At 40.9% G+C, this 27,709-nt stretch overlaps 1 protein-coding gene across 1 annotated transcript in view; it reads right to left on the bottom strand.

Annotated features, from left to right (window-relative positions):
* LOC139814196 (agrin-like) overlaps nucleotides 1–27,709 on the bottom strand; it is a 139,238-nt gene that overhangs the window by 54,072 nt on the left and 57,457 nt on the right. The gene's annotated exons all lie outside the window — the stretch shown is intronic.

Below are 27,709 nucleotides of genomic sequence, written 5' to 3'. Positions count from 1 at the left end.
TCTCTTTCTTGCTCTCCTCTCTCTCTCTCTCTCTTTCCTTTTAGTATAAAGTCTCTCTTCTCGCGTAAGTTATTTTTCACCGGTACTATAATGATATACCGCGTATGCATATACAGGAAGATTAATGAGCTTCCGTACGGTGGAACATTCTAAATGCGCCGTGTGATACTGTTAAAGGGGTTCTAGAGAATTTTCGCGCGAATATTCCGCACTTTTCAGCGGCATGGTGTGAAAAACATATATAAGGAGACAGAAGAAAAAAGAAGAAGCGAGCTCTCGCGGTTGTGACGTAACGCTACAAATTCGACGTGGCATCATTAAAGTATGGATACAAAACCTACTTTTCCAACACTCCAAAAACTATCCTCGAACACCCACAAACTTCTCTAACTTACTTTGTAGTAGTCTCCCGCGAGCCATGTAAAAAGCTTCTAACGAGGTTACTTGCGCGATTGCGGCGAAAGACATTTCCGCGGGCAAAGATCCTCGAGTGTCGTATCCCGGAATAAGCGTATCATAGATTCCTTAATAAAATTTTGATGAAACGCAAACAACTTTAAACCTGAGCAAACGACGTTATCATGCGGCGTTAAAAATAATTTCGTATTTAAGATATCTATAAAGCCTGAATCAAGCTGTTAAAATATCATCGATAAATGGAGCTATTTAAAAATAATACGAACGATAACGTCTGGCAATTGTAGTCGCATCAATACATTTATATAGCTCGATATAACGCTTCGGGATATTCCATGTACGGGCGTATAACACAAATATCCGAGGTCAAACGTAAAACTTTTATCGTATCGCATACACGATTCTCAATTTAGCTTATCCTTGATCTCTGTCAATTTTTCACTGGTATATCCCTCTGGCGTCTGGATCGTCCGAGTTAATTTAGTATTACTTGCATTATTTAGCCTTTGACATACGTGACGAACGTCTCTGGATATAAATGTTTGTGCCGGTAACTCAATTTATCCTCTCGTCACATCAATCACACACAACCAATAGCTTCTTGTCTTATCACCGATATATTAATTAGAAACTAGATTGGCGAGAATTATTACACACTCGATTTATCCTGACCCAATCTCTTCCAATCAATATACCACTACCATACATATATATAAATACACACAAATATTTCAAAAGAGATATTTAAACAACGTATACAGATATCTTGTTTTTTTTATCTAAGTTGCCTGACCGAATTTACGGAACGTGGAAAATCTATAATCTACAACCACGCGAAGAGATTAGATCGCATAAAAATCTGCATGCGCCATAATTGTTCACGATTCGTGTGGATAGACAATATTACCTGGCGCCCAGGTTAAATTGTCTTGTGGCACACAATATCGTCGCTTTTACATGTACACATGTATACCGTTATCATCGTCATCGCGGTTATTATTGCGCCCGAGAATGCATTTACGAGAGTGAGTAATTAATAATGCACCGCACTGTCATTGCGGGCCCATGATCTGGGAATTATTTATACGCGCGTTTCTATCTGGCAATAATTATGCGGCGTAAAGGTCGATCGATACTCCGCGAGATAGCCCAGAGTACTCTTGCACCTTGACAACTTTAACCCCGCGGATTGATAACCGTATTAATTATCCCCTTTTTCTCGTTTTCTCGCGCGTCAACAATCATTATACACCGGCAGGTGTACGACAATACGACGATCGACGTGTCGTACTGTCGCGTTTGGCGACTCTTATACGTGCCTTTAAACGCGCCCGCGATTGCGATTTGTCGCTGCTCGATTCCGCGGCTCGAGCGACACGCGATCCTCACCACCGCCGCGGGATAGCCGACGCCGGGGGTGAGACGGAATGAGCTTAATTCAATAATATATACTTTGCGGAACTCGAAAGAGCCTCGATCTCGGCTCGTCGCGATGCTCGCGTGCGTCACTTTAATTTTTGCCGCTGCTCGTTGTACGTTGTACTCGCGGATTGATTTACTTCTGATGTCGTTAACTTATGTGATATAAAAATTCGCAGATATGCTTCTACTTTTGTTTCTATCAGATACTGAGATACAGAAACAATGGTATTCTCTTGACATCTGTGGGAAATAATGAAAAAGTTCGACAAAGCAAAGTTTAAATAAATTAGATTAGAACCCCATTTTCTCTTAAGCTATTATTAGGTAGATCGTACTTTTAAAAAATGTTAATAAAGCTTAATTGGTAAAATATATTTATTAAACTCTTGAATAAAAAAGTTGGCGTTTAATCAGCCTTATATATAAACATTTATAACGTTCTGCACATTTAAAACATTTCGTGACGTTTCCCAGCAAAAGTATAACAGTTCTAAGAAAATTATACATGAAACTTACATAAAAAATATTAATTTACTAATAATATCTAATCACGAACAAATAGAAACTACACAATCTGATTTTTGTAGATAAGACAATTATGTAGCCGAGGAATAATGAAAAGCAAAGGAAAGTAGTCAAAATACACGCGATATCGATTCCGTGGCCTAATTCGGCCGCGCAATTAACCACCGCGGTTTTTCGCGCATGCGATTGGTCGCAATTTCGTCCTCGTCTCGCGAGTGGCATTCAATTTAATTCGATAATACCGCCTTGAAGGCGCATAATGTTGTACCCTACGGCGCGGTCGCGTGAGTTTTCTTAATTTTAACCCCGGTCCCGTACGACGACGAGGTTGATAAGGTCGCGATGTGGGAACAACGGGGCACGCGGCTGATGATTATCGCGTTTCTTCCTAATCGACCGGTCGCGCTTGCCCATTTTTTTCTACTTTGATTTCTCCTTCGATCCTGCGTTTTAACTGCTACTCTCTTCGTCGCTGCCGTGGGATCGGTAAAATCACCCCGCGAGACAAAGCGCGGCGTTTACTCGCTCGCCGGTAGAGGCGGATCTCTATCGGAAACTAACGTGAAACTTCTTCAGAAATAACTGTGAATCTTAGAACGCGTCACACACCGCGCGAAAATAGGAGACACAGTTTTTATCATATCGTTCTTCTGAATTGATCAAAAATTGTTTTATGCCTCTGAGTTAGTACGCCTGTTTTTCGAGCTCGCCAATATTAAGTGCTGTTCGTAATTAAATATACATTAAAAATTTATCGCGGTAGTGTTAATGGGAAATTAAATTTTTATAATAAACGAAAGCAATAACAACGCTCTCGTTTATTTATTTCCGAATTGTAGATACGTCGATATTAAAATTATCATTTTTAATTTACGTATACCATTTTTAACTTCCCAAATAGCATCGGTAACCAAAAGGTGGTTCAACAACCCACAGTATGATCGTGTTTGCAATTCATAAATATCTAAGCTCCGCTACGTAATTCATGTAACTATTTAGCGGACCGTGTGTAAAATGAATATTACTCCGGGGTCAAATATTGGCGTGGATAATAAACGGGCCGGTGGTAGGAGGAAGAGGGGAGGAGGAGGTGAGAATTAATAATATACGTTACGTGCGCGCGCGTGCGTGCGTGCGAGCGGGCGCGAGGCCGCACGGTTTTCCTCCCGAATCAGCCAAACGAAGAAAACAATAGCGCCGAGAGCACAAAGCCTTTATCAGGCGTCGAGCGAATTAAATCCTAAATTATTCGCGGGCAAGGCGAATACCGGGATTCCGGGATAAAGCGCCGTTTGTTTCCACCGCGCGGTGGAATTCGTTCCGTGTTTACGCTCGTTCGCGCGAAACGTCGGCGAAGAAAAGCGAGTGCCGCCGATTATATATCAAATTGTTACGCATCTCTATCAATGATCCCGCGCGATTCTGCAATTTTCAAAGCTCACTCTGAGCTTCGCGATGCACACGCTCCTTCTCGCGGGTATAAATTATTGCAACATCGCTTTAAATTTTTTTATATATGTACAAATTTACATACATATACAAATTACATAAGTTCGGGACCAGATAGAGTTATGAAATTGATTTCAAAATGTAGTACATTCATTTTTACTTTAAACTTATACATTAATTTTTCAACATAATCAACCGCCTTTTCTAAACCTGTTTTTCATTTTGCAGTTTACGAAGAAACTTTCTGATTTTTCCTTGATTCAATTGTGCAAGGCAACTTGAACTTTGGATGAAAATTGATCTTTCATTTCCTTTAACTTTGAGAATTACTAGAAGTCTGAAAGTGCATGCTGTACGGGATGCGTTTTCAACCGTAAATTTCAAATTCTTAATCATTTGCGTCATTTTTTGACTGCAATGTGAGCTTGCATTATTTGTTATCGTCATAAACAGTTTTCAAGCGCCTATGTGAATTGCAATTTTCAAACTTTAAAAATTTTGTTATCGTTTGTTGCAATGCAGAAGGAAAGCTCATGACTAAACGCGACTGTTACGCAACGACGCGGTACAGCAAATTAAAATTTTTAACGCGTGTACTAAACACTGAATGCCGGCAACGTGTTTCTATCCCTGCTACTTATGAAGTAGCGTTATAGAAGACTTTATTTACTGATTCCTTTCATATTATATATAAAAACTGCTTGAACAACATCCAACATTTATTAGACCGAAACTGTCAAAGGGGAGAAGTTGTTGCATTCGACGTTGCTCGAAATACTCGGCGTCGACGTTCGTCGGTGTAATCATAAAACGAAACGAGGCGAAACTCTGCAGCTACGCAGATGGCAAAGGCCGTCGGGCGCAGCTTCGAAACGCGAAATGAAGACTTGCGGCGCGAGGTTTACTCCCGCGCGCGGCGCGTTCGTGAAAATCCGTGGGACGCGTCCCGTATAAAATCCTTATGGAATCCTCCCGCCTCAGCTCTTTCTTTCCTCTTTCGTTCTTCTTTTGTAATTTATATCGTCGGACGCCGAGCTTAACGACGCCATTCCAAGACGCCGTGAGTTGAAATTTCCTTTTATAGGGTATCGTAAATGTCCCGTCTGCATTGCCTTAATCCCTCGCCTTCGATCGTTTAATTATTTAATCACTGCGGCCCGATTTCTAAGAAGGCGAAAATTAAAAATGCTATTATCCGATTCTCTTATTATCGCGATGTGCGAAAAGTTGGGAGGTTTCTGTGTCGTTGGCCGACACTCGCGGTAATTGCATTATTAATGTAGCTTTATGAACAATGATATCATGTGCCCCACGTTAACTTACTGTTCCGTGAAGCCGCATTTAATTAACGATAAGCTATCCAATTGCCGCGTAATTTTATCTAACTCACTGGTATTGCGTAAATAGTTGCATTTTCATGATAATTAGTTTGAATCTCAAGTAGAAAGTAATATTTCAAATTAAGTTTGATAATTCATCTGTATAAAATGTCTTAATTATTTATAGTATTTCCTAGCGTCTTTAATAAAAAGTAACGATAATTATCTTATTATTATGTAATTTTATCTAAACGTAGCTTAAACGTTTATCGTTATTGTATTTTCGTGCAATAACTGATCAAGTCAGAAATGATATCTCAATTTAAGCTTCTTAATTCATTTGTGCGTAGCATATTTTTAATTATTTAATATTTCCCTCACAGTTTCTTCTTAATACACTACCTCGCAATATTCATTACTTTCTCTAATTATTTCTATTATTTCTAGATAGAAGTATTATCTCAGAGCGCTACATAAACCTCTCTGTCTCCTCTCTGTCTCCTTTCACTCTCTCTCTTTCTCTTCTTTATCTCTGCAGTGGTACAAAATATAATACCGGAGAGAGATTGGTGAGGCAGAGATGCAGCTCGTACTCTTAGATCTCGGCTCATGCAACTTTAAAGTAGTTTGTGTCTAGGCCGGGGCGTGCATAAAGGCTCCATACACCATGTATGCGGGCGCCATAAACGTTTCCCGGTTATATCGGGTGTGCTCGTTTATTTACGGCTCATGTGTATACACACGTATACGTTCACGGGGGCCCCGGGGTTGTTTCCACCCAGTTCCCATTGCAGTTTCTCGTTTTCCGGCTGCGGCCCGCGTGCGGATCGTGTGCGGATCGTTCGGAAAAGAATCGCGCGAGCGCGATTTATCGGTATCCGCGGTCTCGCGCGAACCGCGCGCGATCGATCGGAAACTCATTCCGCATCTGCATGTTTGTAAACGTTACAATGATGTGCAAGTGCGATGCTCCTCGGCGTAATAACGGATGCACCCGCGGATGATTCACCGCGTTGCTCGCTCTCATTTAACGATGATGCGATTTCGATATCTATTTTACATTAGTAGTCACCTAGGAATTGACTGTTCAATTTATAACATTGTATTAGTGTTTTCATAAATTTATAATTGCAAATATATATATATATATATATATATATATATATATATATATATATATATATATATATAAAATGCAGTATTCGCAACACTTATCAAGCAGCAGTATATATATCTCATAAATATAAACTAAGTCTAGTGCATAAACCGATTAGTCGAAGAGAGATCGTCTGTTCATTATTATGTTAAATCATGATTAAGTTTATCTTCGCAGGACACTAATAATTCCGATTACTTCAAAATTTTATAATATTACATACAATGTGCGAAATACTTGGCTCCTTCCATGTTACTTCAACTTGTAATTTATTAGCGCCTTCGAGAAAGATTGTTCCGAGAAAAGTTTACGGACAGACCGTGCCTCGTTAAATATCGCGCAGCTCGTAACTCGCTCGTCGGGATTTCCGTGCGATTATGTCAGGCGTGAAAACGCGAGAATTATTTCGCGATAAAGATCCGCTCTCTCTCTTTCTCCTTTGCCACTACTGCGACGTGCGACTCCGCCGTTCGTATCGCACGGGAGCTTTCAGCCGTGCAGCTCGGTCGGCTCATTAGGAACACCGCGTATTTGAGTAAGAGCTTTCCCACACGCTTTCAAACAGATCTCAAAGCTTTGACCACTCGCACGTGTTCGCGAAAGCCGACTGCCTACTTGCCTGTCTGCCTGCCTGCCGAGGACGAGATGACGGTGGATCGCTTTTGCTCATTAGAATTTTCTCGCTGAATTGAAATTGCGAATTAAAATTTTTCTGGACTCAGAAAAGATCGATGCATCAACTTTATTGGCAACGCATTAATCTAAGTGAATAAAAGATTGAAAGTAGAATTTCCAGAATTATTGCGACAAACATCAATTAAAAGCATTACGCGAGAAGTATTAATTAAAGTGTTGTAAAGAATTTTAGTATGCCGCTGTGTATATCAAACAAATATTGTATTATAAAACGTTTTTTTTTTTTACGATTTAGCAGTTAAAGAGAAAAACGCGCGGATTTAATTTTCACTATTTTTTATTTCTGCGTTTTTTTACTTGTACGCGATTTCATGCAATGTCCTTTTATATCTGTTTTTATTTCTTTCGTTAAAAAAAAATCTCATGTAACTTTTATTCCCCTACCTCTCATTATATGAATACGGTATACCGCATAATTGAATTATTCTGCAAACTTAATGAAACTATGATCTACGCGCTGGAGATTTGTTCAATTATTTAATTAAGGTTAACGCGCGCTACATCCGGCGGTTCGATTAAAAGCAGTTTTCTTTCGCAGCGGCCGCGCGCGGCCCAGTTTTATTTCGTTCGATATTTCATTATCATCCGTAATTAATATTTGCTCTGCTCCGCTCATCGACGCGTATCTCTCGCTCGAAATTTTTATTTGTCTTAACGATCGGAAAATGCGCGCGCGGCGCGGCGCCTTCGTCAGATTTATTCTGAAATCAGCACGCTTGTAAAATAATGGGGATTATGCTCCGCTGAGATCCATTAACGATATTTCTATTAATACTCAAAAGGACATCCGTATTTAGTTTGTAATCTTTAATTAATTACCTGATATTTAGTTTATAATGCGATTATAACAAAAACCTTTTTTCCGTTAAATCGAAAACATATTTTTAAAAAAGTGGAGAATTCGATAGGATAATAAAAACATATTATCGACTGTCAAATAAAGACTATATCGAGGATTTTGTGGTATTTTATCAAAAATTAAATTATCGCAGACTTCCAGATTACCAGCTATCAGCGTTCTCTCAGTTATGGTGGATGGCTTCCGCAGGCTGATATGCAAAGGATTATATTTGAAAATAGTATTAAGCATTTAAACGTAGAAAATCCGGATTGCGACGTGACGGCTGATATCCTCTGCTTGCGAGCGAGAAAAATCGGTCAACGAAATGCTGGGGTTTGCTTGGAGCTTTCATTTAATTATTCGTGAAATATTGATTGTCGAACGTCCCCCGTTTATACAGGGAACGAAAAATCTCATTTCTATTTTAAAAGAAGTATTACCGTTAATCCAGTCGCTATAGACATTTTCATGATGCAGGAATAATTATTTTCTTTGTGACACTTTGTATCAAAATATAATTTGGTTTATATAAAACATCTCTAATAAAGTTGTAGAATTTTGTTGGCGTATTGACAATTGCATTGTATCTACATTTGCGTGCAGACAGCACAATGTTAATAAAATGTATAGTAATAAATCAATGACACAAATAGCAGCAATATGAAAAATAATTTGTTTTTACCTCTAAAATTATTCCGGAAGTAATGTCGGTGGAGTTTTGAAACATTTCGCGCAAAACGACAAAAATAAATGTCCATAATTCATTGACATTTTTCTTCAACGTGCGCATTATTATTCATCGCGTCGCTAATTGCCACAATTATTTTGTTAATTAAATTAGGTCTGCATAAACCAATAGATAGGGCGTCATAAATTATTGACATTGTTCCGTTTACGATTTTCATATTTTATGAAACATCAGCGGTACATCAGCACGTGATTGCCACCGTTGAAAATGCAAATTTGCGCAATCCAATTACCTCTAGGTAATTCTGAGGTATATCTGATACATCTGAAAATCGATTAGAGTGTATAAGACGAAGCATTCATCACTAAAGATATATGTCTCTCCGAATTCGTGTTATCGAGGATTTACAAAAGAAATAAAGAAGTACAGAAGATAATTGTATATTAATAAATTTCCAAGCTGTATTGTCTACGTTAAAGATTAATCCGTTTTTTCTTTCGCGACAGAGACTCGGAAAAAAGACTGCAGTATGAACTATATATAAAAGAGACGTATTCCTTTTTGTAATTTTACCAGAAAGCTAAAGCATAACGACATTAAGTATTTCTTATTTAAAAAATCAACAATTAATTTTATATGTATTTTTATCATCATAGTAATAAAAATTATATTGTATTAAAAAAAGTAATACGTGTTACGGATATGAAAAAATTTATAATGTACAACGCGTATGCGTTAAAGTCAATTTTTTTATGTTTGAAAAAATATATTAATATTATAATTTTTACTACAAACGCAATAAATTTACAATTTGCATAAAAGTATTTACGCTCAGATTATAAAGTTTCTTTCTCTTTTTGTGAAATTTTTATTTTAAAATGTATGTAAAAATATTCAAATAATTGCAATAATTCTTTTATGAATTATATAACGTGCTTTGACTAAAAATATTGCAGATTTCCGTCACATAACGTCAGTACATTCCAGAAAAACTGCGTTATAATCTTCACTACATTTTCTCTGTGTGTAAAGGAGAGTAACCTGAATCCAAATGCACGCGAATGCACAGACGCAAGGGAGGTGAGCAAAGAAAAGCCGAGGTAATCGGAGCCGCAAAGAGGAAACCGCGTTCCCGTGTATGTCAGACCTGGCTACCGCGCGCTTGAAGTAAACGCGGGGGGCACACGAAAATTCTCGAGCAGGTCACGTTGCTCAGTCAACAGAAACATAATTTAAAGTTAATATTTCCTGGGAGGTACGCTCTGGGAGACTGTGAGAGAGGTACGGCGGAGTCACGGACGTCTAACGTGGACCGCGTTGTCTCATCATGCAGAAACGAGCTTCGCGGCGGGCACGTGACGTGAATTATATACCGCAAAGCCGCGGTGGGTGTATTAGCCGATGCGTGACACGGCGACTGCGATATGTTTGAAGCGAAATCGTGCAAGAGGCGAAAGACGCATGCAGGGCATTGCGAGCACAAACATCCGTACTCGGATCATCGGCAAGTCTGACCATACGCTGGATTTTTTCACTGCGACCCTCGCACCCGTCGACTATCGACACGTCCGACCATATGCTGGATTTTTCCACTGCGGCCTTCGCGAGCGTAGGGCCTAACTACTAGATCCTGTCGCCGCGAGGGACGAATAAGTAACGGATGTTTGTGTTCCTCAACATCAATCTTGCTTACACAACCATCCATTTATCTACGGGGGAATGATTTCTCTACAAATTCTAGAGGATGCAGGGGAGAGCAGCGCAAAGCGAGTAGCGTGGAATTCGAGGTGGCGGCGATGTCGAAAGTGGCGCGCGTCGGTATTTACGATCGTGGCGCCCCGGCTTTCCTCGAATATGGCGAGCAGGCGCAAGAGCGGGGACGCGGTCACATACACACGCGCAGCGTGCTCCAAGTTCTCGCACGAGGTCTCGTCAGGGAGGTTAGCTCCCTTCCTCTCTGCTGCACCGGACTCGGCTCGACACCTTTTCGCCCCTTTCGGCGGCACCCTCGGCCCCGGGACCGCAGCGGCGAAGGCCTCTACTCTCTAGCGGGGCCGCTCGCGCGGACCCCTCGCTCGGCCTCGCGACGGAAAAAACGTGACGTGGAAACGGCGCGGCGCGAGACGGCGGGGCGCGTAAATTTTAACGGGGGTTGCTCCGCGGCCAGTCGGCGGAGATTTTCCGGACACTGAGATTTGTCTCCGGCGAGAGCCACCTCACCCCCGAGAGGCGCTGCCGACCTCCGATATTGATTTTCCGGGGGAAAACAGAATAGAGGTGTATCTACGATATTCCACTGACTACGGAAGGGAGAGAGGGGTGGGAGAAAGGGCTTGAGGAGGATGGCTCCTTTCGTTCTTCTCCTCCACCCCCGCGTGGGGAGAGAACTCTCAATCTCTATTGTCTCCGGCACTCGTTATTTCTGTTTTTCCATATCGCGATGGATGTTTCTATTTTTCGGGAAAATTATTACGTATGGATTTGCTTAGCTCTCTTTGCGCTGCCGCAGCTTATTAAAACATCGTGCACTGTGTGTGCGTTACGTGTTGTAGATTACATTGTGACATTTTACGTTACTATTAAAATTCGCGAGCTACTAAATATTACGTCAAATAATTCTAACAGAAGTGGCGCGCGCGCGCGCAGCCATCTGTTAGTATATGCCCAAAGTCATAAAACGATAAAAAATTTATTCCCTCACCCGTTCCGGGAGAGAAGATCTCTTTTTTAATACATTTGCCGCGTTATTACGAATGCGTCACGAAATTATCATCAAACATTTGTCCGTTAATGCTATGAAAATAGAATATTCGACGAAATATCTGCCTCACTGTTTTTCTCATAAATATGCATATCCCCGGCATAATTATACCGGCCAACAATGAAATGCTTTTTCATTCAAGCTTGATTACACGATTTAATGTAATGTATTTTTCAGCATTTATATTGCGTGCAAAAAAGGGGACAAATGGGGGGGAAAAAAAACAACGCGAAATTCTGTTGTCGGATTTCACCAAATGTTACCAGATTAAGCAATTACCGCGATTCACGCGGTCGACGATTAAACATGTGGATTTCTGAGGATTCGTTCACAGTGTAATCGTACAACGCGACGCGCAACAGGATGTTATACAAAATACCTATAAAAAAACAGAGAATAAAGATTCACGCTAACGGTCGAGCCACTCTCTACATTTGCACGAGAATCGAGAACCCTTTCGGATTTATGGGGGCTGCCAAATTTTTCTGTCAAACAGATCACCTCTGCGAACGATACTTAAGCCCCTGTTTCTGTCTCTCTCTCGAGAATAATTTCCGCGCCGGATGGAAATGAAAAAAAAAAAAAAAAACCGTCGACCGGGAAGAGTAACGGGTTGCATTCGCGAATCCGTGTTTCACTATCCCTCCCCCCCTGTCTTCCTGCGCCTCGCCACCGCGCCCTCGAGCTCTATACACACTCCGCCCTTTCTCTCGTCGCGTTTCTCGGGGGAAGTGTTTGCGCGTAACAGCGACCAGGTTTTCTTTCATCCGATTCTCGATTCACGAGATGAGGACGATGAAGAGCCTCGCCTCGCGTACATATATACTCGTCCGCGTGACGGATCGCACAGTCGGATCGCTGACACGTGGAATATCACATTGTCATCTCTTTCGCATGAGCGAGCGGGCGCAACGTATCAATCCTTAGCTGCCGAAGTGGAATCCGATGTTCGCTCGTGCTAAAGCCTTTCAAAAAATAGCGGATGAGCTTTCCAAATCCTGAAATATATAGATCGTCGACCGGTCGTAGATCAACGTATCGATCCCTTCTTGATAAAAGTATAAGTCTGATCATGAATTTATTCGACACTAAAGAGAGAAACCAACAATATATGTCATATAATCCCATTTTGACATCAAAATGTTATCAAAAACGTCATTTTGACATTAAAATAATGACAAATAACGTCAGTTTGGTTCCTGGAATATATTCTACGTTAATTATATATATAGTATCTGTTAGATTATACAGAACATTTTCTATTTCGGATATATTGTTCTTTCTTTATTGCGGCATTATAATGCTAAACGCGGTTACTTAATTAGCGATGTGATGGTTTTTCCAGAGTGGATTTTTGGTTTTAAAATCTTCTTACGTTGAGCAAGAGAGTATATACTCGGTGTTCTTAGTTGTATCTTCGTTAAGCTCAGTCATCTTAGTGTGGGACGCGACTACTTGACCTTTTGTTGCTCTGGACAAGAAATAATTCTACCAGGTTCATCTTAACGAACCATACGTCCTTTCTTATTTACAAGAGTCCCGAGCATTTGGTCGTGAATGTTCCAAATAAAAAAGTGCTTGAATTAATGATGGCACAAGTCGAACGATACCTCTCGTCATTTTCTCGCATTTATATAATTTCACGAAATTTGCGCGGCTATTTTTAACTCATTGAAATCAGATGAAACAGTCTAAATTATTATCATAATGTAAAACGCAAGAGGAACGTTATTTAGAAACATGATGTAAAATTAAATTGAAATGGTTAATTTAAAGACGCGTCTAGACTCTCTCATTAGTAACTAGTTTTACTTTTTAAAAGATCAGAATATCGCAAAGTATTAATTACAATTTCGCGGTAAATACGACCGTCAAGGAAGAAAGGAGGAGAAGCATGAAGTGGAGAGGAAAAATAGTAACAATTCAAGAACGTTTAGGGCGAACTCGCTAGAAATCCCGCGAAAAAAGTTTCTGCCTTGTCGAAATCACTGTGCTCGACGGGGATTACAAGTTTAGTTGGCTTGCCGGAGTGCGGTACTAAATGCGGAGTATCCTTGAATTCGCGTCGTGACAAATTAGTGCGAGAAGGGGTCGCCGGCCGTTCCCCTTCGCGTGCGACTTCGCGCGGGGTCGCGAAAGAATTTAAATGGTAATCCGAGAATAAGTGCTCGGCCGAGAGGAACGAGATTTCCATGTTACCGCCCTCGTCAACGTGTTGCCGAAGACGTTATAACTTCTCGCGTCGCTCATAAGCCTCATCTTACCGTCGCATTCGCGGAGATGCGCGGGGGAGTGACGAATCGCGCTTTAAATTTTCCGCATGAAATCGACGTAACTTAGAGTTGCGATTTTATGCACGAAATACGAAATTTCAGGAACGCGAAAAATCTGTATTTCCGGTGCCGCACATATCAGTCAGTAAAGTGTGAGGCTATCGATCAGCGAGTTTGACGCGCCGTGCCCGTTAGAAATGCAATAAGTAAGGCGAGCGAATTGAAACAAATTTAATAAGAGCGCTGCGCGGCGGTTAGGGAAGCAGAGGGGGAACCGTGGATAGTTCGAAACTCGATATTAGCTCGCCGCGTAGCAACTTTTGAACGTGCCGAACCGCACCTACCTGAATTATACATTATAATCCTGCGTGAGTAAGAAGTCCGACGCGAAATTCGCAACTCGTGTATGGTTTCGGGATCGATATTCTATATGTATATAGTCAGTAAGAATAAAAATGTTGCGGCGTCAATTTGGAAGCAGCTTACGGCAAATATGTCAAGCATGAAGCGGCGGTATTGTTTTATTTTCTATTTATAATATTGGATAAATCTGAATCACTTTGTCTATCTCTATGTAATTAGAATTATCTATGTATGGGACAGATAGGCCAAATACCGCAAATGAAATAACTCGAATATATACGAGATCCCTGACTATTAATTAGCTGTTAATGTGTTTAGAATACGAGAGACATATTCTCCACAATATAGGTATATAATCATGATATTCCAATATTAAACATTCATTGAGTTTGATATTTCGAATTCGGTAATTTCGAGTCTGCGGCAAATATGAATATTATGAATATCAAGATAAAGATAGTATCCCGACGAGCGCGAGCATATTTGCCGTAGCGCAGATTTTCGATATGCTGCCGCAATATGGATACGGGAGTAGCAGAATCTGGTTTTTTCTGTGTTCAAAATTGGAGCGTGTAACCTAAGAATCTGCCGGGAGCAGCTTGCAGCATCGCGAAATGTATTTCTATTGTAATTCGGGTTCGTGCGAGCATATTTGCAGACCGGAGTCTATGAACCAACACTCGAGACCTAATTTACGCCACCCGCGTTATTGTTGCCGATTATATTTTACATGCATCGCGAATAGACGTGAACTGGACGGTCGAATTTCGTGCATAATACCAACGCGTCAATCTGTATCACGTCGACGAGCTGCGGTCACGGTGTTACTAAACGAAAAGGGATCGATTCGCGTTTCGATTTGCAATCATTCATCAAAAAATCGTTTGTGTTTTTTCTTTAACAAATTCGCCGCGCGACGAAGAATTCGCGTATCTACCTAAAAAACTCTCATATAAAATCACTGCAACGATAAAGCGCGCAAAGAATGATTAACTGAAACAACGTTTGAGTAAAAGATTTTTAAATATATAAGTAAGGTCAAGATATTTAAAAATGTTTAAGTAAACGATCCATAAACGGTTTAAGAATTATAATGTATCTGAATGCATAACACCCACGGTTATTGTTATTATACAAAGGAGCAGAAAACGCGTAGCCTGCGCAGTCACTTCCGCGGATGAATAAGGCATTAGCAATAATAGCGTTTCGCAGATAAAAGTGCGTGGGTGGTCCTCGCAGAACAAAAAAGGGGCGGACTCGAACGATTCTCCTTTCCGAATGGCGTTCACCTCATTTTCATGTCGCTCTGAGTCATCCCGAGTCGAACATGGGCTCGGGTTGTCTCTCTCTTTCCCCCCTTTCTTTTTCCCACGTCATTATTTTCTCATACATACAATTAGCGTGGGACTGTCCACAAATTAGCAGCGTGACGTTTTACGACCCGAAGAGACGACAGTCGTCGCGCAAATGGTCGCTCGCCCGGAAGACGCTTTGTCTTCCTCGTGTGTTTCGCGCGCGAAGGTGTCTTCAATTACACGAACGCGTCTCTCCTTAACGCGAAAGGATTGTCTGGCGCATCATTTCCGAGCCAATTTCGCATCGTTACTCTCCGTTACGAGCTGCAATCATCTATTGTTATTACATATCGATGAAGTTCTTCGATTTTAGCGAACCGCCTACAAACTAAACTCGTAAATTTTATAAACACGCTTGTCCTCCGTAGATGCATCATGCGCGTTTTCGTCCCGAAAAGATTAATGATTTCGGCACCGCGTCGACGCACCATTTGCGAGTCACCTCCCTATTACAGGTCCATGGCATCGGCGCGATCACCCTCATTAATGTTTATGGTATTCGGCTGCGCGATGAATTAGTGTTATTAGACGTCGCCTAATATACCTACCGGAAGCTTTGTCATCCTGCAACAGGTGGTTACATCGAAACGCGGCTATCACGCACGCGAGACGCAATTTACGCCGAAGAAAAGATGAGAAAAGATAGGTTTTTCTTCCGTGTATTTGTTTCCATAAATATTTGCCACGCGCAATAATTGACGCCGGGATAATATTTCGATAATAATAAATCCGTATAGAAAATAAAAACCACAATACAGCGATTGCACCAATCGATGAATTTATCTCACAATCAAATATCGAACTAAAATGTGTTCGCCATTTTCGTTGTTTTGATCAAGGTATTCCTATTGTCACCGTGATCGGTCAATTTTCAATCGCAAACCCATAATCATCAATCATTGATATCTGCCAATTATTACGCTAATGGCTCCTACAACAACCGGGGATGTATCCGCCAATTGTTCTCTAATACATTCTCCGATATATCGCACATAGACCCATTAAATGACCGTTAGATTATCCGCTAAGTCAAAGGGACTCATGAATGTGGTTAAGGAGTCCCTCGTGCGCATGCATAGATAATTAACGCTAACTTATACTCGATTCGGGCGCATTTATCTTTTGAGCAATCTCGAGAGCGTCAAAGACACCTTCGAATATTCCACTTTCCAACAAGCGATTTAGTTCTCCCTGCACCATAAAATGAAATTACGGCCTGATTTAGTTATGTCCGTGGATCTTCTCGCGGAAACGATCTCCCCTCCTTCACCCCTCATCTACGCTAATTGTTATCAAAGCGATCAAGAAGCGGAACGCGTTTCTGGAGCGGCATCTAATTATGTGGCAGAGTTCGTAAACGGTAATCCGATAGGCACGGTCAAATTTAGCCGAGAGATCACCGTACCGTCAACCGTATTCCTGGTTGCTTGTTTTAACGACCGCTGTCTGCCCCCCCTCCCCGTGTGGCTGGATCAACGGCGTATGAAGTGAGTCGTGGTTGCTGTCACGTGTCCACTCTGTTTACTAGAAATTTCACCTTTGTTATTTATCCTTTGAGGCTTCGAATGCGGCCACCGGGCCGAGTGGTGCGCTCTCGATTGGCGAGCTCGAATGTTGTTTGCCAGTTCGCGCGCACGCACAGCCTGCGGGAAGGACCGTCGCAAACAGAAAAATTTGTGGAATTCAAAATTCGATGCGCGGAGAGCGTTGAAAATTATTAACGGAGTAAACACTCAAAGTAGCATTAATTGTAGTACACAATTGCTTCAATTGCATTCTGTACTTTTAAACGCGGGAAACGTTCCTCGCGCTGTCTTTGACGCCTACGAAACGATTAGTGTCCATTAATCGATTAATTAATCCATTTCTATCAATGTAGATTAACTTTAATCTCGGTTTAACTGACTTTTTATCTTTTTCTATAGTTATAAAAGTTGGAAAAAAATGGAAAGTAATTAAAATTAAGCTGCAGTGATGGAAATCGACATAAATCGCAAGACTTGGACTCGCGGTCGCGCGATTCCGTCTTCCGGTAGACTCGCCATTCGGTTTCCGCACAAACGGCGATTCCGCGCGTGCAGAACGATCCCTGCTTATCGAATCGATTCGCGCCCGCGGTACTTTGTGCGTTAACGCGCGAGTAACCTCTCTCCGCATAATGCGTATTTATGCCGACGGCCGCGGCTGTCGGCGGTATATCGATGCGTGTCGACTCGACGCAACGGTCGTATGTAAATGCGCGCCCCGTGCACTCGATCATTCGTATGCGCCACGCGCGATTCGCGCGGTATTCGCGCGCCAAGCGGCTCCGTTTAACGCCGTTTACGCGCAACAATTCGATTCCGCAAATCGAAGCGCTCCCCTTCCGACATTTTCCCTTTCGCTCTCTTTTTTGTAATTTAACAAGGGTCGCGCGATGAGCCGCGAATATCAAAAACACGACTATCCGTCTATTCCGTGGATATGCGTGCGATGTGCAATAACGCCGTTTGAAATATTTACACGGCATCATCTGGCAAATTACACGTCATACAAATATGCCATGCGTACGGATGACGGTTTGTTTACAGTTAAAGAACTGTTTGCTCTCAACAGCTCGATAACGTAACGATACTGAAAGCGTGTCGTGCAGCTTGTTTTTTTTTATATGATGTTCCGGCTGAAAGGGAGATCGTAATGAGTGGTGGTTTCATTCGAAAGAGTTTTACGCCGGTTTATTGCCGAGTTGTTTTTCAAACCGAGCTCCGACTAGGTCTACAAAATTATGAAATGCATGGTTTTAAGTAAAGTGAAACGGACAACGTAATTGTTATTAAACGTACAGTCTTTCCCGAGCGCTTTCGAACATCGAAGTAATGTAATACGTGCACTCGTTTATTCGCACTTTGCCCGGCGTATACCGGGTGATCCGCGCCGATGTAAACACGTTTCACTGAACCCAATAGGTAATAGGAGCCGGGATGCGAATCGTGTACACCCAAATTGAACGGGAAATTTACTGGCCTGTTCCGCGAATCTCGGATATCCTCATCGAACCGGGGGCAAGGGGGGGGAGATGGGCCCGTCCGTACCCTCCACCCTCCTTTCGATCGTGAAAGCCGAAACCTTCGTCGGGTTTCCCGTTTCGGGAGCCCGCTCGAAAATCGCGAAAACTCGTCGCTCGCCAATGTTGAGTGCCAATCAAGTGGGGAAGGACTCGAAACTATCTGATGCCAAACCAATCGGAGTGTCAAATCGCATTGCGACCAACGCAGGCCCCTTTTGCCGTTACTTTGTCGCGACGTACCATTTCGACCATCGGCTCTCGTCACTCTCCTTCCTGCACACGCCATCGACTCGTCATTCTCTTCTGTGGTACCGTCGGCTTGTCACTCCTCCCTTTTTTGTACTGACTATTGATTATTCTTTCATACCGCATGTCGTTTCATTGGTTGATGCTTATTCATTTTGCTGTCATTTATCTGCGGTAACACTGTTAACGGACAAATAAAAAAAAAGAATGTTTAGACATACGGTTTATTAATATTGTGTTTTAAAATCTAATTAATTAGAAAAAGTCTCATTAATATGTTAAATGCCGTGTTGGTTACTTGACTGACCGACTACCAACCTCAAAAAATGCATAAAACTCGTAAAAAGTAATTTTTGTAACTCTGTAAATTTAATTAATGATACGATAAATAAAATAATAGTCTAAAATAATAAACGTACTATATATGATAATTTTATAATTCAGTTATATATTATATAATATTTTTGAGATGTGAATTTAACAATGAAAATTTTATTCCGGCGTAGACGAAGAGACAAATGAATTACATCCAGCATTCATTCGTTAATTAACAACCATCACTAATGAAAAGTTTCTCTTCATCAATTGACTAAAATTTTTATTTTTCTCTAATTAATTAGACTTTCCAGACATGATATTAATAAACCGTACGTGTAAACGTTCTCTTCCAAACGAAATAAAAAAAATCCCTTTAAACGCGGTCACATCACAAGTCACAAATATTTTGTAAAATCCCATGATTATAGTGTCGGGCATTTCTCAGTTCTTGGGCACGAGAATATACGAAATATGTATAATTGTCTTTACCTAAATTTTCCCTCTCGGGAAGCGCGGTTTTATTATGTGGAATATGTAACGGATGTACACAAAACGCGGCGTTATGTAATTGCGGTTAACACACGCGCTCTGCGGTACGGCGCGGGCGCGCGAGGCCCGAGGTATAAAACCCAGCGCCGCTGCACTCTAATCAACTCAGGCAAGTTAATCGGCTTGTAACGGCTTTATGACACATACGGTACACTTTAAATAAGGCATGCCCGCGCCCGTTAACCGACCTAAATTCAGACGGATAGTTTGCAGCGCGCGCTCGCGCGCGCATGCCCTGGACCCCCCCCCCCTTTGCAATTCTCGCCGCTCTCCGTGGAATGAAATTTTCGCGGGACAAAGTGAATGCTGGAGGGGAATGAGTTAATTGCGAATAGTTTAATAATGCAAACTCTGCCCGGCTGAGCGTTCATAATGGAACGCTCATGCAATGGTCACCGTTGCGTACCGTTCGGTCAATTGTCGTTCGGCCGTGCAATTAGCAACATTATTGTAGCCTTTGATTGTATTGTAATAAAGTATCTCTCCAGAATACAGATAGGTAGATAGATAAATAGATATATAGATAGATAGATAGATAGAGAGTGAGAGAGTGAGAGAGAGAGAGAGTGAGAGAGTGAGAGAGAGAGAGAGAGAGAGAGAGAGAGAGAGAGATAGAGAGAGAGAGAAAGAGAGAGCTCATGTATAACTTTTTGAAGTTATATCTAACGATATGTGGCTGAAATACCTTTTCAATATTTAAAAACGAAGTTATACGAGTTGATATTCAATGTTGAAATGTCTTTCATTTATTAACAACCAAAAATGTATTAAAACATTTTTAAAAATAAAATTTTCCGTGACCATGTAAGTTATTTTTGGGCAGTTTGAATGGCGATTCTTTTATCAAAGAGTACAAGACTCATGGATAATCGACGATTCGCGGTTCGAGAAAGAACTGTGAAGCAAGGGCCTACCCTCGCGATTCGTTAAAGGGACTTGGCAGAACTCGCTGCACGTTTCGTGACGTTTCACGGTAAAGCAAACGAACGAGGGCGAAATATAAAGTGCCCAAGGCAATGTCGTTACATCAGCGTACTATCGCGCTGAACCGGATAACGAAGTTCGCTGAGTAATGTCGTTTCGCCGATCGATGGGACATCATCGGCTCTTCGATATCTGACTGTCGGCTGCTGGTCCCACGAACAAGATTACCGGAAGCGCACGAGTGCGCGGGTAGGTTTGGGAGATCAGGGAGATCGGACTCTCCGAGAAGGACGACGCGACGCAGCGAGATAACGCGAACGTCCGCGGTCGGCTAAACCCTGTACAGCCCGTTAACCCTGCGCGTTCGCGTCCCCGCGTCTCGCGGAATCCTCCCTTAATCTGCCCCTGTGGAACGTTTACATCGGTGGTTAAAGCCCGAACTTAAAATCTCGGGTAGGAAGGGACAAGCGGGATGTGCTGTCGCGGACAGCAAATCCTAGCGTACTGCCTTATATCACGTTCTACGAGGAGGGATGAGCGTGTACGTAATGCAAATGCAGAAAAATATCACGGTGGCCTTTCATAAATTACGTTGGCGTTGTTAGGTCTAGGTCTTGTAATACTCTTTTGATATACGTGGCTGGAAAAACGTACTATCGTACGTGTTTCGTAATACGATATATTTTTTTACATCCATATTTCCACTAGAAAGCCAAAGGTACGTTAATAATGTTAAGTAAAATGAAATATGAAATATATGTGAAACGTATATTTTGCGCGTTTACGCGCTGTGTATATTCATCCCATTCAATTTATTATATTTCCTTATTTTTCTACTTTTGTACTTTCTTGTCTCTTTGAAAAATGTTCCTATACCAGAGAATAAATGGCATTGTCTACTTCTTTCATATCTCTTGTCATTTATGCGCGTTTGTACGATCAATACAAATGGCTTGGTTAACCAAATTTCGTTGAATTATCCTCGTTTCTCGTACCTGGTTTCAGAAACGCGGTCACCAGTCAAGCGGTATCGGTCTGATTAACCAAAATAGACCGTTTACGTTCTACGAGAAGGCTGTAATGGCACACGGCCGGAAGCAGAACGGAAGTCTCCTGGATATCCTGCGTGGCCCGGCCGACGCAGATTTATTCGCGTATATTCCGCCGCATGGTCAAATTCGATGACACGGCCGATCGGCCGCGCACACGTCCGAGAACCTGTGCAAGCGTATTTCGGCGAAGGTACGAACACGCGATCGTGCGGGCTGATCGGAAAATGTAATTTGCTGTTCGCGATATATCGGGGAAATTCTGCGGCGAAACGGGGCGCTAGTAAGTATTATTTGATGCTCGCTTCAAACTCGCATTCTATCTTATTCCGTTCGAAATCAATTGTTTATAATAACAAAAAAGATTAAGGGTATATCAATATAAGTATTGGAAAATATATAAAAAATTAAAGATATACAAATACAAAGGGTATTGAAAAATATATTAAAAAATATCGGTCGATAGTTCAGCGAAATATTGAAACCGGATGGTCTTGATGTACGTTTGACAGTAAAACATTTTAAATATCGGAAATTTCAATTGAATCAAACGGATACGTCTCCATTATCGAGCTTAATTGAAATCACATTTGCGCGATGTACAAATGATCTTAATGCATGTACATCGGATGCGGTTCGCAGAAAGAAGCAGAGGTGGGGAATTGCGAGGGAACGGTTGGAAAGAGACCCCATAGCATCGACATTTGATCGTGAGTTCCGTTCCTGTGTAGCGAGCAAGGATTGCAGGCCGAAGGGATGAGAGACGGGGGGTATTGGTTTGCTGGCGGAATCAGTGCCGCCGGAAGTGCATCCTGGATCGCATCCTGCCCCGCCGCATTCGCTTTTCCGCGAACGTTACGAAGTATGCCGGTTAGATCCTTGCTCAGCAAGCGGGGCGGGGATGGAAGGCGGGTACGATCGTGATGTGAAACCGTTTTCGCGTTCCTCCACCCTTGGCAGGGGTGAGTGGAAAAAATCCTGCGGGCGTAAGCGATGCGACTCGTGAAGGTAAATGGCACTAATTATGCTGGCGGAAATCTGGCTGCAATTTTCGAGATAGATACGGTGAACGTTGCTATATAAAAAAAAAAGGATTTTTAGATATTTAAAAAAATTTGATAAGAATTGAGAAAGAAAGAGAGCATATTTCTTTTCTAATTTTGTAATAAATTTCAGATGATTTATTACATTTATACCAAAGGTACATTCTATGAGAGGATAGTTTGGCTTCAGCAGGACGTAGAACATTACTCTCAAGTTGTAGTTGATTACCCTAACAGCGATTAACAGCATGATACACATGCTCCTTCACTTCTGCACTCACGCTGTTATATCACTTAATGTCACTTCATATGATGGCTCTAAGCTTGATGCTTAGTGCGGCGGACAGCGAGCCATTTATCATCGTAACAAATTTGTTCATTATTAGTCGAATCGAAACTTCAACAGTTCCATGCTGTTGTAATATTTACGTTTCTTTAGCAACGTGGCAAAATTTTAAAGTGTTCCGCAACGAGCAACGGAGGCATTCTTACAATTTATCTATTCCAGTTTACCCTGCTTAATTGTAAAAGTTACGTTTCATTATAGGCTTCATTACGAACCTTTATACAGCGTAAAATTTAACGATGTAATTAAGAGTTGTATTTATTTAATTCTATTCTAAATAATTAAGTATATTCTAAGTACGAATATAATCGTTCGTTTTTGATAATATTTCTCGTCTTATACAGATTTTGAAGATTTCATAAAGGAGGGAGATTTTGTTTAAAGGACGAATCTTTTACGTGTGCGAGTTCCGCAGGATAACACGTCTCTTTCTCTTTCTCTCTCTTGGATCTCTCGCCGTGCGATACGGAGCAATGTGGAGGAAACAATGAAACAATACGGTGGCCGGCGCCGGGGAAAGAAATGTCCGCGCGCGCAGGCCAGACACAGCTCGCACAGGTCGGCGGCGGGTCGCGGAAGCGATAACTGGCGAGATAACAACGGGGCGCGTTATCGCGCGACTGAATGGCACCATTACCGGTTTAATATGGCCTCTCATCGCGCGCCCGCCACTGCATTACGCAACGATGCGCCGCGCTGCTTTGCGCGCGTGCACACGAGGAGGGTAGCAGCCGGTCGGCCGGTGCTGGGTATGTCGAGACAGATAGCCTTTCGGGACATTGAGTGCGTCCTGTTCGATTGAACATCCTGCAGCAGCAGCAGCAGCAGCAGCAGCAGCAGCAGCAGCAGCAGCAGCAGCGCGCGCGCGTGATTCTATTTGCCGGACATATGCGACCCGTATCTATATTTGCGCTGTCTGCTAGCTTATATATGTAAGAGGATGGCCCCGGCTGGATTTAATTACCCGTTCCTCCGCATGTTGTACGCGCTCATGCCGTCAATATGTCCGCGAGTTAAACACTCGACGTCTCACTCGTCGGAGCTTAATCATGTCGCGTGTGGAAGGAAAAAAAACCGCGTCGTCTCTCAATGTTGTTACATTTCGTAGAGGAATTGCACTCTTCTAGGAGAAAAAGATACACTGAGAAAAACTATACTTAAAAATTTATTTGTGGAATGTAAGGTTTATTTCACAGAATATTCTACAAATAATTTTCAAGTATTTTTTCTCAGTGTAATGAGAAATAAATAAAATGTTTTATATATATAATATATATAAAATAAAAATGTCTGATCTTTGAAATAAAAAAAACTCGTTGTCTCTCACATTTGTTAGACGCATAAGTGCAGTTCTCTAGAACCTGGAATAAAAAATAATAAAAAGAAAATACAATTAAATAAATAAATAAAATGTTCTAGAATAAAAATGACTGATCTTTGAAGTGCGTGTTCTTTTGCGAATCGATCTCGGAGAACTGGCTTATCACAATCTTTCATATATTAGATATTTTGGTTCACAATTCTGGTTACGTTTTAAATGAAATTAATTTCGTTGCTAATCTTGCTATTTAAATCAGCTAGATATTAAAAAATAACGAGAGAAAGAGCACGCAGATGCACAATGTCATACGCAAATGTTTCTGTCCGCGTGCCCCACTCGCATATAAAATGTCGAAAGAAACGCCCCTCGGCTGCTAACTACCTAAAATATGGAAATCTGCGATGTGCGCAAAATGTTTTTTGACGACGAGATTCGTACAATTGAAATTCACATGTAATCGACATCGCGCGCGTTTTCGCGCCCTCCTGCCCTCTCGACAAGCCCCCCCCTTGTGCGTTGCCCTGTTGATATATCGCGGCGTGCAAGCGATTCGATGCGAACGCTAATGGCTTGTGTCAGCAATTTTTCTTTTCTCTTCTTGATTCGAGTGACCGCATTTGGACCGGTTACACGGCGTCGACGTCCGCTGGTCCGATGGGGAGGGGGGATTAATATCGTATTTATTCAAATTGGCCATTAGACCACGCCGTGATCGTACATGCATAGACGCGGGATGTTATACGCCAGTACGGCGGAATAAATGGACTCCTCATGTAAATCGAATATTCTTTTTCGAACGCGTATCAATATTTACGATACCACGGAATTGCGTACCCCGTATCACTACATCCGATATAAGCGAGAGATGTCCGTTCGCCGATCGATATATTTGCGTATAAACCGCGTATCTATCTACATCTACAAGGTAGACCCCGATATCACTCTAATTCCCGAAGCAACCAGAGACCTTAATACGAGAAAATTTCTCATTTATTTCCCTTATTTTGCAAACGAGAAATAAACCGACTCTTATTTCTGTAAGGATGGAATTCCCCGGAAAAATATTTTCCCGTTCCGAGGCAGACGTTGTCGGGAACATGCAAAATATATTATTTGCGCGCAAACAGTATTGCGAAATGCTCGCTGATTTGAAAAGCGCAAAATGCGGTCGAAAATATGTTTATGGGGATTTGCACGAAAGTTCAAGCGGAGCGTTATCGGACACGAAATTATTTGTGCTATCTGATATTTAACGCGTATCGCTGCACATATTAAAAATACAGAATATTCGACATGGCCTTTTCATATTTGTCATAAGTCCCTCCGTTGAAATGCGATATATAATTTTTTTTTTTACAAACTTTAGTGATCGAACGAATGATAATCTGTCGCGATGTAACACACGTGATATAATATCAAGGGTTGGCTCATGCACGCGCGCGCGCGCGCGCGCGAGCGTATGTGCATGCATATGTGCTAAAATCGCCGCGATTGTCATTCGTAATACTCCGCGACATTTTGCGCCAGGCGAAATTTATATCCGTTGAGTCGATTGTCGCTACATGTACACTAATTTCGTCACGTTCAACGAGCAACGTGTGTTGTAAATAGCATTTGACACGCGCAAATGCGTGCGACGATTTCTGACGAAACGTTTGGACGTTTGCCAGTCGATTTATGTATCCATGCGGACGCGTAGACACGCGCGACAATCGATTTTTCTGTAGCTTTTTCACTTTTTGGTTTCACGTTTCGTTACCCAAATTGTATCTGACAAGAGCCACGGTCACAGCTGTTGTTTGAGTTGGGGCTCGCAAATATGAATATATTGTATTTTATTTAAAACATATGCATTATTGCATTTTCTAAAAGTCATATTGCAGCTTTTTTTTTAAATGGCGAACTCATTTGTCAATATAATAATGGACATGAATTGGAAAAAAAAGAAAATTGCTTTTTCATAAAATATACAGGCTGCAGCATTCCGATATTCATTATCAATACTAAAACTATATTTTTCTATATTTTACGTCACGTATACTATATATAAATTTTCAATACTGACATCAGTTGCTGACAGTAAATATCGGAACGCAGCCATTATCTTAGGTTGTCGGATTGTCATTATTCTCATTGCATCAGACATGTTGGCATGTATCAGATTTTTACTATAATAACGTGGCGATATCTCAAAAACGGCGCAATAAGAAGATACTTTTCAATAATAACTTTATTCGCATATTCTACATGTCTACATGTACCTATAGGTCTTGATGTTCGTTTACATTCTGCCCGGTCTCTCTAGATGCTCTCCCTCCCAAGCCCTCGTCCTATTACCTCGCGCCATCTATTTCCTATTCCTAACTTACGGCATGTCCCTCTAGATACACGTCACGACACATTTACATTTTGTGCGATATAACTGTAGATAACGCGATACGCTTATCATTTCCAAAATTGATAATTTTGTGCATTAATATCGTTAAAAGCATAATAACTTAAATATAATAACTTAAGTATAATAACTTAAGTATAATAACTTGAGTTATTACTCAAGCTTTTAAAGATATTAATGCACAAAATTATCAATTACTCTTAAGAGTAATTGATGCTCTTAAGAGTATGTGACGGCAATATTGGACGATCGACGTAAGTATAATGAAAATGAAAAGAAAATAAAGTTGTATTTTATTATAGTTAAAGTACTCATATATTTAATAATTTCAGTCATCAGAGTAATATTTATCTTAGCGTTGTGAAAAGAGTTTTTAAATATCTATATCACAATTACGTATTATAATCTGTATATTACAGTCACTGTATCACAATTACGATATAAATCACATTAAAAAAGATGTGATACAGTGATTAGAAAAGAATCATTTGAATAAAAAAACTGAACAACATCGACAATCATTTTCAATTAAAATATCGGTAAAAAACCGTTATTTTCACTTTATAAAACTTGCGTTTCGATGTATATCATTTGAGCTTCTTTTTTTTAAAGATCGCTTATCTCATAATATTATCTAAACGTGCAAATAACTTCATAACTTGAGAATGAGAAGAGAGTTTAATGGGAAATCATTTTCTAAATACATACGTATAACAATCTATCTTTGAAAGTTCGCAGAGTTGCCCACACTTTCTATAAACTTAGGTACACGTATTATGTTGTTATTATTATTCTACAAGTAGAGAAACATCGATGGTAAACATACCCAGGTAGCAACATATTAGTTTCATATACGTTCTTTGAACGTATACATAGTTTCATAACCGTGAAGAACCATTAAGAAACGTTTGAACAAAAATGTTTTTGAAACCATGATTTAAGAAACGTATTTTTTACGTTTCTACAGTTAACAAAAATACCTATTTGTTAAATTTTTCCTTTCAAAGTTATAATTTGCTTTATCTATATATATAACAGCTTTAATAGCCTTTTTTGAAACATTTAAATTTATATTGTACTAATTATTGCACAAAATAAATCATTTTATCCATGCACATATATCCACTTATTTACTTAAATTAATTTTGTCTTACCGGTCTTAATCTATTTGTCATCGGACAAATCTGAGTTTAAAAAACTTCCAACA

This window comes from Temnothorax longispinosus, chromosome 6, assembly GCF_030848805.1.
Source record: "Temnothorax longispinosus isolate EJ_2023e chromosome 6, Tlon_JGU_v1, whole genome shotgun sequence".
NCBI lineage: Eukaryota > Metazoa > Arthropoda > Insecta > Hymenoptera > Formicidae > Temnothorax > Temnothorax longispinosus.
The sequence above is the reverse complement of the archived record's forward strand: the minus strand, read 5'-3'. Positions and strand labels throughout refer to the sequence as shown.